The sequence below is a fragment of the Erinaceus europaeus genome, chromosome 7 (assembly GCF_950295315.1).
Source record: "Erinaceus europaeus chromosome 7, mEriEur2.1, whole genome shotgun sequence".
Taxonomy (NCBI): Eukaryota; Metazoa; Chordata; class Mammalia; order Eulipotyphla; family Erinaceidae; genus Erinaceus; species Erinaceus europaeus.
In genome coordinates this window covers 45,938,325-45,948,815 of record NC_080168.1, presented here as the reverse complement: position 1 = coordinate 45,948,815, position 10,491 = coordinate 45,938,325, and the positions used below count along the sequence as shown (strand labels likewise).

At 40.8% G+C, this 10,491-nt stretch overlaps 1 long non-coding RNA gene across 1 annotated transcript in view; it reads right to left on the bottom strand.

Annotated features, from left to right (window-relative positions):
• Window positions 1–3,393: 3,393 nt before the first annotated feature.
• The window catches only part of LOC132539275 (uncharacterized), a 37,370-nt gene continuing 30,272 nt past the window's right edge, over window positions 3,394–10,491 (bottom strand). The window contains exon 3 of the long non-coding RNA XR_009550539.1: window positions 3,394–3,501. This is a non-coding gene — a long non-coding RNA (uncharacterized LOC132539275). The remainder of the gene's footprint in view (window positions 3,502–10,491) is intronic.

Sequence of the window (10,491 nt, the reverse complement as noted above, 5' to 3'; positions counted from 1 at the left end):
AGCAAGTCTTACCCTGGTTGAGGCCCTTGCTTTGATTCCAGGAACCATATGAAAGCAGTATGGACAAGAGGGAGCTTTGACCTCTCCCTCTTTCTTTCTTTCAAAGTATAGAGTAAAAGTTGGGCCATGAAGGCAGCTCAGTGGTATTGAATGCATGTGCATGACCCTGGACTCATTTCCCAGCACCTCATAAAGAGAACAAATAATAATAATAATTTTAATGCTATTACCTAGATGCTTGACAATAGTTAGTCACTCATTAAACTATGAAGGTTGTAGTTAATGACTGACAAATCAAGGATTTTTGAAAGCTTAATGTAATGATGATATTGATGTATCTGCAGGCCACTTTCAACAAGTGCATGTGAATCTGTATAAATCCATATGAAGGTCTGCAGGGAGCCTGAGCTTGAGGGGAGAGGCACCAAGAATAAAATCAAAGGCCTCCCCCACCACCACAACCTTCCAGGATCTGAGGGCTCTTTTGTAAAAACCCACACAGTCCCAGATTGTGAAGTTAAATTAGCAATAATGTCTAATTATGCAGGCTCCCGGCTGTGCTGTGATGTTTGCACACTTTTGAGGAAGTGCTTAATTATAATCAGCGCTTAAATACAAAAGACACACTGCCATTAGAAGAGAGGGAGAAGAATAAATCTGGCATGTTTGGACCTTGGTGTCCCAGCACTGGCTGTTAGCTAGAGGACAGCAAGAAGAGAAAGCTAGTTTCCACACTCCATGATTTAGACATGTGTGGGTTGGGGAGTATATCAGATACTGAGCAAACCCCAATCTGACTGGTCTCTTATCAGAAAGGCAGGGAGGAGTAGAGACAGGGAGCAAGCTGTCCTCAGAGATGAGCTCTGGTCCAGACCTGATCTTCATTATTTCTAGGTCACTTAGCTTCTCTGGGTTTCAATCTCTTGATCAGCAAAGTGAAACCAACAATAACTGCTATAAATCTTTGATCAGGCAAGTGTGTGTGTGTTTTCCCTTGAGATAACAGCCACTCTTTTTTGGGGGAAAGGTGGGGGGTAGGAGGGGAGTTTTTACACAGTGTCAACCCTGGACTGAAACTTGTGGGCTTGGGGGGCGGGGAGTGAAAAGGAAACAGAGGGAGCCAGGTGGTAGCACACTGGGTTAAGAGCACATAGTATGAAGCACAAAGACCCACACAAGGATCCTGGTTTAAGCCCCCAGCTCCCCACCTGGCGGGGGGGGGGTTGCTTCACAATTAGTGAAGCAGGTCTGTAGGTATCTATTTTTCTCTCTCCCTCTTTATCTTCCCCATCTCTCAATTTCTCTGTCCTATCAATAGACAAAAAAGAAAAAAAAAAAAAAAAAGGAAAGGAAAGGAAACATAGAACCCCCCTTCATAAGCCTATTTTCTCACTCATCTTCCTCTTTAGTTCTCCCTCATTAGGGCCAAGGATCTGGTCTTATTTGCATCCCCATTATCTCCCAGAGAAAGAATTACAGTGATTAAACTGCCTTCACATGAAGGGAAATTTCCAGAAGCCCACTCCCTCACACCAATGCCATGTCTGAGTTGCTGCCCTCACCTTTGTACCTCTTACTACTCGATATTCATGGACCTCCTGTTTAAATTTTTTGATTATTGTTTTTTATTCATTGTTGCCAATGTACCTTCACTGGTCTACACACTATAAAATAAGCAAAGAAGAAAGAAGGCACTGTACAAAGGAGTTTCATTTTTATTTCGATGGAAAGTATTACAAAACATCTGCTGTTTAAACTGGCCTGAAGAACGGAAGGGATGAAGCATCACAGCCTAAAGGGACACCAGTGAGAAGACTCTGAGACACCAGAGGAACATCCACGTGGCTTCAGTGGACTCAGAATGAGAGATGTATGAGCTGTGACACCAGGGAGAGGGACAGGTGCTGGTTCTTGAGGATAAAGACAGGATGTAGGCAGTTGGGCTCACAGGAAGGAGAAACCCAGGAGGTTTTCCTGCAAATATTGGGGGAATTATTGTTACGAGGGGTGGGGAGGGAGGTGAGAGCACTGCATATGATGGTGCTAGGGATTGAACCTAGAACCTCTGGCACCTTAAGCATGGGGTTTTTGTGCTCTAGTGCTGAGCTCTCTCCAGGAGCCCTACAAGGATGTTTGTTAAGGGGCGCCTTTGGCATCAACAAGTGTGAGAGAGAAGGAAGGCAAAGAGTGGGGTTGGGCAGGGGAGAAGTTGAGCTGCAGTGCAGGCCCAGTACACCATGGCTGACCTGTAGCATACTCTAAATATAGAAAAGCCTCTCATAGCTGTGCCCAGGTAGATCAAACCTGCCAGATCCTGGACATGCCCCCCCCCCATAGGCCTGTTACTGCTTGTAGACCACCTGGGGGAAGAGACACCTGAGATGGGATTGCCCTAGAGGAGACTGCAGCTGAGGGCTGTGTGATGGCAGGTCTCCTGGTATCTGGGGCAACAGAACCTTCCTTGACAGGCGATCTAGGTGGCGCATCACATAGTCCTCCAGTTCAGAGTCAGCCAGATTTCAAAGTCTCAAGCACAGTTCACCACAATACTCACTACTCATTTCTGACTTCAGCTGCAAGTTCCAGTGATTTCTAAATCTGCCCTCAAGTTCAAAAATTTGATAATAGGATTTACAGAACTTCCTGAAAGCTGTTATACTTACAGTTCTAGTTAATTCATTAATTAATTACTAGATCACTGCTTAGCTCTGGCTTACGGTGGTACTGGGAATTAAACCTGGGACCTCAGAGGCTAGGCATGAAAGTCTTTTGCACAACCACTGTGCTATCTCCTCAGTCCCTTTATGGTTTATTATGGGGGAAGGACACAGATAATGGGAAAGAGATAAGGGGAGAGACCCCATAAAAAAAAAAAAGAAAGAAAGAAAAAGACTTTCATGCCTGAGGCTCCCAGATCCCAGGTTCAATCCCAGTCACTACTATAAACCAGAGTTTAGCAGTGTTCTCAAGTAATCATCCCTGGGGCAGAAGCGTCTGTTGTTCTCTGCCTCTAGAATCTGGATGCATTCATTGCTCGATGACAACACACACAGAACTAACAGAGAAGCTCAACTGAACTTCCACATTCAGAATTTGTACTGGGGCCCCATTCCATGGGTATTACTGAGTCATTGGTCTATTACCCACAGAGTTTGTTTCAGTCTCCAGGTTGAGTTATAAATACCACTAAACCCGAAGCTCCATCTTATTTAATGTAATTGATCCTTTCATTGTGGCCAGCCTACATCCTAAACATAGATACTCCGTAGACAGATTACCTCCCAGGAGCCAAAGGCATCTTCATCTTCTTCTTTTTCTTCTCCTTCTTCTCTTTCTCCTTCTCCTTCTCCTTTTCCTTCTTCTTCTTTTTTCATTGTTACCCAGGAAGTGAACTGAGGGCCTCATGTATGCTTAGTACTATGGAATGACCTTCTCAGTCTGACACTGTCATTCCATGTCCTTAGAAAGACATGGCCATTTTCCCTACCACAAAATCAGTGCCTGCACAAGGAGAGACAGCAGAACAAGAAACAAAGAGATACAACAGCATTTGAGAGATATGGTGGCAGAAATCCTAGAGATCAACACCCAGTTTCCTTAGTTATGCAAAGCCAATTTTTTTTCTCCCACACTATGCTTTTGTATTTTTCATGAACAAGTATGAATTGGGTTTATGTTGTTTGTAGAAAGTGATTCCTAATGAACACAAACTAATTAAGTCATGACCTTCACCCCCTCCCAGTAGCTATTAGGACAGAAAAGGATAGTTTTATCCACATATTTGTGTGACCATTAAGAAATTATTATCATGTATCAAGTAGTCAAGGAGTTATAACAGTGATTAATAGTGTGGTTTAGGATTGAGACTGGGGTTCAGATTCTGGCTTCACCTCTCAGTGGCACTGGGCAAGTAAACTTGCTGAACCATAATTTTTCCTCATCCATTCAAATAGAGATAAAAATATCTACATTATAGGTTTGTTGTGCTACTTAAATAACATATTGTAGCATGGTCAGTGTTGAGCCTAGTAGATTCTAAGTATTTATAAAATGACATTTCTAAGTGTTTATCTCATGCACTGCAGAAAGATAAGGGGATTTTCTAAGGTCACCCAGTTATCTATGAACTCAATCAAGCCCTACTCAGATTTATCAAATTCCCTTAAAGAATGAAAGACTTTAGTCTATCTCACCATCCATTACTTTCAAGGGACTATCATTAATTTAGATGTGGCCAAGTAAAGGATAAAGTGACCAGTGCTCTAAAATTCTTCCACTGTCAATTCCTTTTGCCCCAATTTAAGCAACAGAAATTTCAAGTTCTGGTGGTGTGACTACACAGTTTTATTTCTCTCAAATCACCAAATGTCAGAACAAGGCAATTCAGGGCCAGTGTGGGGACTGTAATATGTCAAAGACCCCAGGTCCTCCAGTCTTCTCTGTCACCCATGAATGAGTGTTTTATTCAGTTAGAGTATCTTTCCAACCTGATTCTAAATCTGTTCAGTTCCAGCATTAAAACTAAGGTTGTCTGCAAGGCAGCATGCAGTAGGTACTTGATAAATTATGGATGCATGTTAGATAGGAACTTTCTTTCACTCTTGTTGCATGTTTCCATGTGGAAGTCCACCATTCCAGTGACACAGACCTCTCTTCCAAGAGGATAACCTTATCTGGTGGGTGAAGTGAAGATAGAGAAATGAAAATGCTCAGCTCTATCTCTCTGAGGGCCAGAGCTCTGAGCAGTTCTAAGCAGATCTACCTCTATAGAAGAGGTTTGTGTTTAGGGAATTAAGTTCACTGCTGGGAAGTGTTAGCAAGCAATTTGGCCAGATATAAGCCATGCTTATTGTTTTATCAGTAGTAAGGCTGACACTTTTATCTCCATCTGCTTGGTTCCTTGGTGTTTTTCTCAATTAATTAGGCACTCAGGCAGGAAACAGGGTGTCATTTATTAGCTCCCTAAGTTCTAGCAATAGAATTCTCTTACTTACTCACAAGGCCCTCTGTACTTGGCTTGGCTTAGCCCTCACTACTTGCTGGCCTCCTTTCCCTCCTCCAAGAATACCCAGGCCTTGACATTTCTTTTGGACCCATAACTATGTCAATCTTCTATGCATTTGCCTATATTATTCCTTCAGCTTGAAAATTCATTCACTCCCACCCCATGCAGGCTGACCTCAGGGAACACCTCATCCAGGAAATCCTCCCTGATTGGCCCCCTTTGCACCACTCCAGGATCCAAGAGTTGGCCCACAAGACAAGGCAACATAAATGGCAAAGTAAGCAGAGATCTAAAAAGAAGAGAATGAAAGGGCACAGTGGGTGATTCAGCAGATAAGGCAGATGCCTTCCATGCATGAGGCCCTGGGTGCCATCCCTGTCACCACATGGGGATAACATGGACAACACGTGGGAACCCCAAGGATAGTGAAGCCATCCTGGGGTATCTCTCCCTTTCCTCTCTCAGAATATATAATAATAATTGGGGTGGGGAGACATTCAGTGGTATTGTGTATGAGCAAGTCTTGGGGTTCATTATCTGGTACTGCGGTAAAAGCAAAACAAGAGGGCAAGTAGAAGAGTCCCCAAAAGAACACAGTACAAGGAATGGATGAGAACACTTAATATGCCACTAAGGGTGAATGAGCTTGGTGTTCATCTGCTATATTCTGCAGGACATAGTCAAGGGAGGGAAAAGGAATTCCCAAAGTCATAGGCAAGGGTTTTCATGGTAGTGAAGTACAAGGTAGAGTCACAAGAGTGAGAAGAGGAAGAGCTGGAGCCTGGTCCTACCTCTGCCACTAAATACTTGGTCGAGATTGTGTGCAAATCACTTCCTTTTCCTAGGAAAGAGTTTCCTCATCTATATGCTTGAGCAGCACACCCTCCATCAATTTCAAGTTCCTTTGAATGTCAATCATTATGACTCACCAAGTGTCAATCCACATAGTGCTTTGATAGGGTTCTTCTATAGCATAAATAACATGTATTTAGTCTCCCTTTTATTCTTTATATCCAGTTAACCAAAACTGAGCTTCCAATTTTGATCTCAGTTCCTCTGAAATCAAGGAGATTAGACTAAATTATTTTTGAGGTTGCTTCACACTATGAAATATTAATTGTACTTTAATTTTCTCTGCTTGTTGAATCCCTTACTCTTTGCTCCTCTCTTTGTTTGGTTCCATGGCATTCTCTATTTAAGTTATAATCTAGTTGAAATAAGGCCTGATACCTTCAAAGTGATTGAAAGATCCAAGCCAGCATATAATGTAGATCTGAATAATGTATTCTTATAAGGAACTGACAGAATAGGGAGGCTCAACAGGGGTTAAAGATGTAAGGGGTGATTTTTTTGAGGCACTGGGTCTATAGAGATAGTTTTGTAGACAGGGAGACAGAAATAAACTGATGGAACTTAAAAAATAAAAGAATAAAAAGGGAAAATAAATGTTACATTATTTAAGTGGTAGAAGAATCCTTTCTTGGAGAATCATAATGAGTGACAGAAGGGAACTTCAAAGTGACTGAGGGTATGCTGGTCAAAATTTAGATGAGAAAACTCTTCCCCTGGAAAAGGAATTGATTTGCACAAGCTGACCCAACCTGAATAAAAAGTTGGATGAAGCAGGATATTCTTCATAAGAAATTTAGCTCAAATGAACCATAATATCTTAAAGATAATCAAGAACTTGTGTGGGGTTCATCAGAAAAAAATGGCTCCGCTAAGAGAAAGGAGAGGGAAAGCGATGGAGTCTAATATTTCTTTGTTGCTGCTGTGTCCTCAATTGAACTTGCAGGAATCATCCTCAGAAAGAGTTGAAGGGGTGGACCTACCCAAGGTCATGCTTATACTTTGTGGACAGTCTCATGCCCTTCTCACAAGTATAACTGAACCAAGGGTGGACACCTAGACTAGGTCAGTTCAGTCCTCCTCCAGCAACATGGCAATGGACACAACCAGATCCTACCAGGCTTTCCATGGAAAGACCAGGGTGTCAAAAGGTCTGTAGAAGATGCTAATACCCCTTATTGGCTGGCCTGCTAAAGGCAGAAAATCCTACCGTTTCCAGGAGATGTGGTCAGAGCTCAGCCACTAGCAGCTTCTCAGTCCGCCATCTTCCGGGAACCCCCCCCCCCAAAGCTTTTTTAAAGGATTTCTCAAACATGAAATCTAGCTCCAAGTCCTTTTGATCCAATGAGAGCTGTACTCAAGGATGTCCTCGGATCCGCCCTCAGGGTCGTGGTGGTCCCCGGAGACTCCCAAGAGAAAGCCCCCAGCTACAGTGCTCCCTCCCGGTCCTCTGCTGGCCGCCCAGCAGCGCTCTGCAACCGGCGGAGGAGCCGCCTTCCCGGGCCGAGGACAGTGCCGGGCGCACCCGCCTTGCCTGCTGCAGCCTGGGAAGTCTGGAGCAACCCGCCCGCTAGTCCGTGCCACCTCTACTCTAATTCTTAACCCAAATTAAGTTATAGTCACCTCCTTGGTGTCACCGCTAGGACCCCTTATTGACTGGCCTACTAAAGGCAGAAAATCCTACCGTTTCCAGAAGATGTGATCAGAGCTCAAGCCACTAGCAGCTTCTCAGTCCGCCATCTTCCAGGAACCCCTTCTTTTTATATTTTAAAGTTTTTTCGTTGTTGTTTTATATTTTTTGAAATGTTTGTAGACTTAAATAATGAATATTTACATTTTCCTGTATTAACTACTTATTGGTTTGAAATGTTCCGCTTATTTATTGATTTAAAGTCTATTTTGCTGGTGTTGGGTGGTAATGCACTAGTTAAGTGCACATGTGCCTGGGTTCCAGTCCTGGGTCCCCACCCGTAGGGGGGAAACTTAGCAAATGGCGAAGCAATGCTTCAGATGTCTCTCTGTCTCTCTCCCTTTTTATCCCCCTTCCCTCTCAATTTCTCTTTATTCTATCAAACAAAATAAAAAGGGAAGGGGGAAAAAGGAATAAAATGACCACTGTAGATTCACCGTGAAGGCACTTAACCCCAGTGATAACCCTGGTAGAAAAAGAAAATAAACAAAATTACTCTGTCTCCTGTTAGGTAGCTATATCAGATTTCTTTCTTTATATATCGTGCTTTGTTCCATCCTTTTGCTTTCAATTCTTTGTATCTTAATGTTTTAAATATGTGCCATAAAATTCATTTCCTAGTTATTTCATTTTTTTATCACTTGACAATCTTTAGCCTTTACAATATTAAGTCTTTTCATGGAATTACCTAAATTTGGTGGTTAATTTTACTATTTTACTGCTTATCTTTTTTGTTCCACCTACTCTCTGCTCCTTTTTGAAAATGTTGCTTGTCTTCTTTTGTGTAGTTATGTATTTTTTATTTTTTAATTTATTTATAAAATGAAAATATTGACAAGACCATAGGATAAGAGGGGTACAATTCCACACAGTTCCCACTACCAGAACTCCTTACCCAATCCCCTCCTTTGATAACTTCCTATTCTTTATCCCTCTGAGAGTATGGATGCAGGATCATTATAGGGTGCAGAAGGTGGAAGGTCTGGCTTCTATAATCACTTCCCCACTGAACATGGACACTGACAGGTGGATTCATACTCCCATCCTGTCTCTCTCTTTCCCTAGTGGAGCAGGAGTCAGCCACTAGGTTCCAGATTAGTTATGTATTTTTAATGTTGTGTCTATCCATTAGAAGTTTTACATGTTGGTACTATTCTTCCAGTGATATTACCAAAGACAACCATAAAGATGAAATTACCAGCACCCAGTGCAAATTAGTAATTTTATTTCTCTCTGGCTGACTCAAGGAATTTGAGCACTTAGACTTCATTCAGACTCCACTCACCACATTCTCACCTTTGGTACTATTATGTCAGATACATTAATTATACATTTATTTTTAAACATACATGATATTAATGTTGTTGTCCTAACATTAATTATTCCTTTTGATATACCCACATGTTTTCCTTCCCATTAATTTTGATTCTTTCCTGTTCTTCCATATTTTCATATGGCATAATTTATCTTCTGTCTAAAGTACTTAATTTCCCATTAGTATTTCTTTCAGTGAGAGTATGCTGCTGATGAATTCTCTAAGTTTTTATTTGTCTAGACAAATGCTTTACTTTTGCATATATTTTAAGTTATTGTTAGTGTCACCTAGAAGCCTAGGTGACAATTACTATCTTTCATCTCTTTGAAAGATAATAATTGAAAGTCTTTTACTTATTTTCTTTCATGGTAGACCTTCCACCATTTCATTGTGGGTTTTTTTTTGTTGTTGTTAGTTTAGTTTTTTTTTTTTTTTTTTTTATTGCCACCAGGGTTAATGCTGGGTTTTGAACACAATGAGTCTACTGTTCTAGGTGACCTTTTTTTTTTTTTTTTCATCTTTTTCCTTTTTGTTATTTGATAGGACAGAGATAATTGAAAGGGGAAAATGTAGAGAGGGAGAGACAAAGAGACACCAGAACCCCTGTTTTACCACTCATGAAGATTCCCTTCTTCCAGTGGGGACTCAGGGTTTGAACCATAGTGTGCCTGCATGGTGACTTATACACTTAACCGGGTGACTTCAAGCTTCCATAGTTTTTGTCAGAAGTTATCTGTCAGATAATTGTGGTTTCTTTCAAAGTAAAATGTCCTTTTGGCCTCTGGTTAATTTTAGGGTGATCTGTTCATCTTTGATTTTGAATCATTTTATTGTGACATGCCTTTGTATGTTTTCATTTCTATTTATACTTCTTGATGTTCTTGAGTCTGAGATGAAATGTCTGATCAGTTTGAGAAAATTCTTGTCATTCCTTCTTCATATGCTGGCCTTTCCATTCTATCCATCCTACTTTTTTGGGACTCAGATTCAGATTTCTCAATTGGTCTCATATGTTTCACAGGTTCTTTTAATTTTTCCCTCTCCATGCTTTAGTCCAGATATTTAATCCACTAAACTATTCTTTAACTCATTAATTTTTTCTCAGTTCTTTCTAACCTACTGATAATTCCATATGTTGCTTTATTACTTTGACTGTTGTATCTTTAAGTCTACAGTTTTTTATTAGTGATTTAATAATGATTGCCAAGTTTGTAGGATAAGAGGAGTATAATTCCATATAGTTCTTATCACCAAGGTACCATATCCCATCCCCTCTACTGGAAGACTCCTTGTTCTTTATCCCTCTGGGAGTATGGACTAAAATTTTTTATGGGGTGCAGAATGTGGAAGGTCTGGCTTCAGTAATTGTTAAGTCTACAATTTTAATTTGGCCATTTTCACTAGTCTCCTATTCTATGCTGAAAATCCCCATCCTGTCATCAAATTTCTGAAATGCTTTAATAGCAGTTGTTCTAACTTCAGTTAGAACATTAACTTCAGTATTTTTACTTCCTCTTGGTTTCTTTATATTGTTGCTTCTTTTTCTTGATATATATATATATATATATATATATATATATATATATATATATATACACACACACACACTTTCAAATAACCCTTTATTGAAGC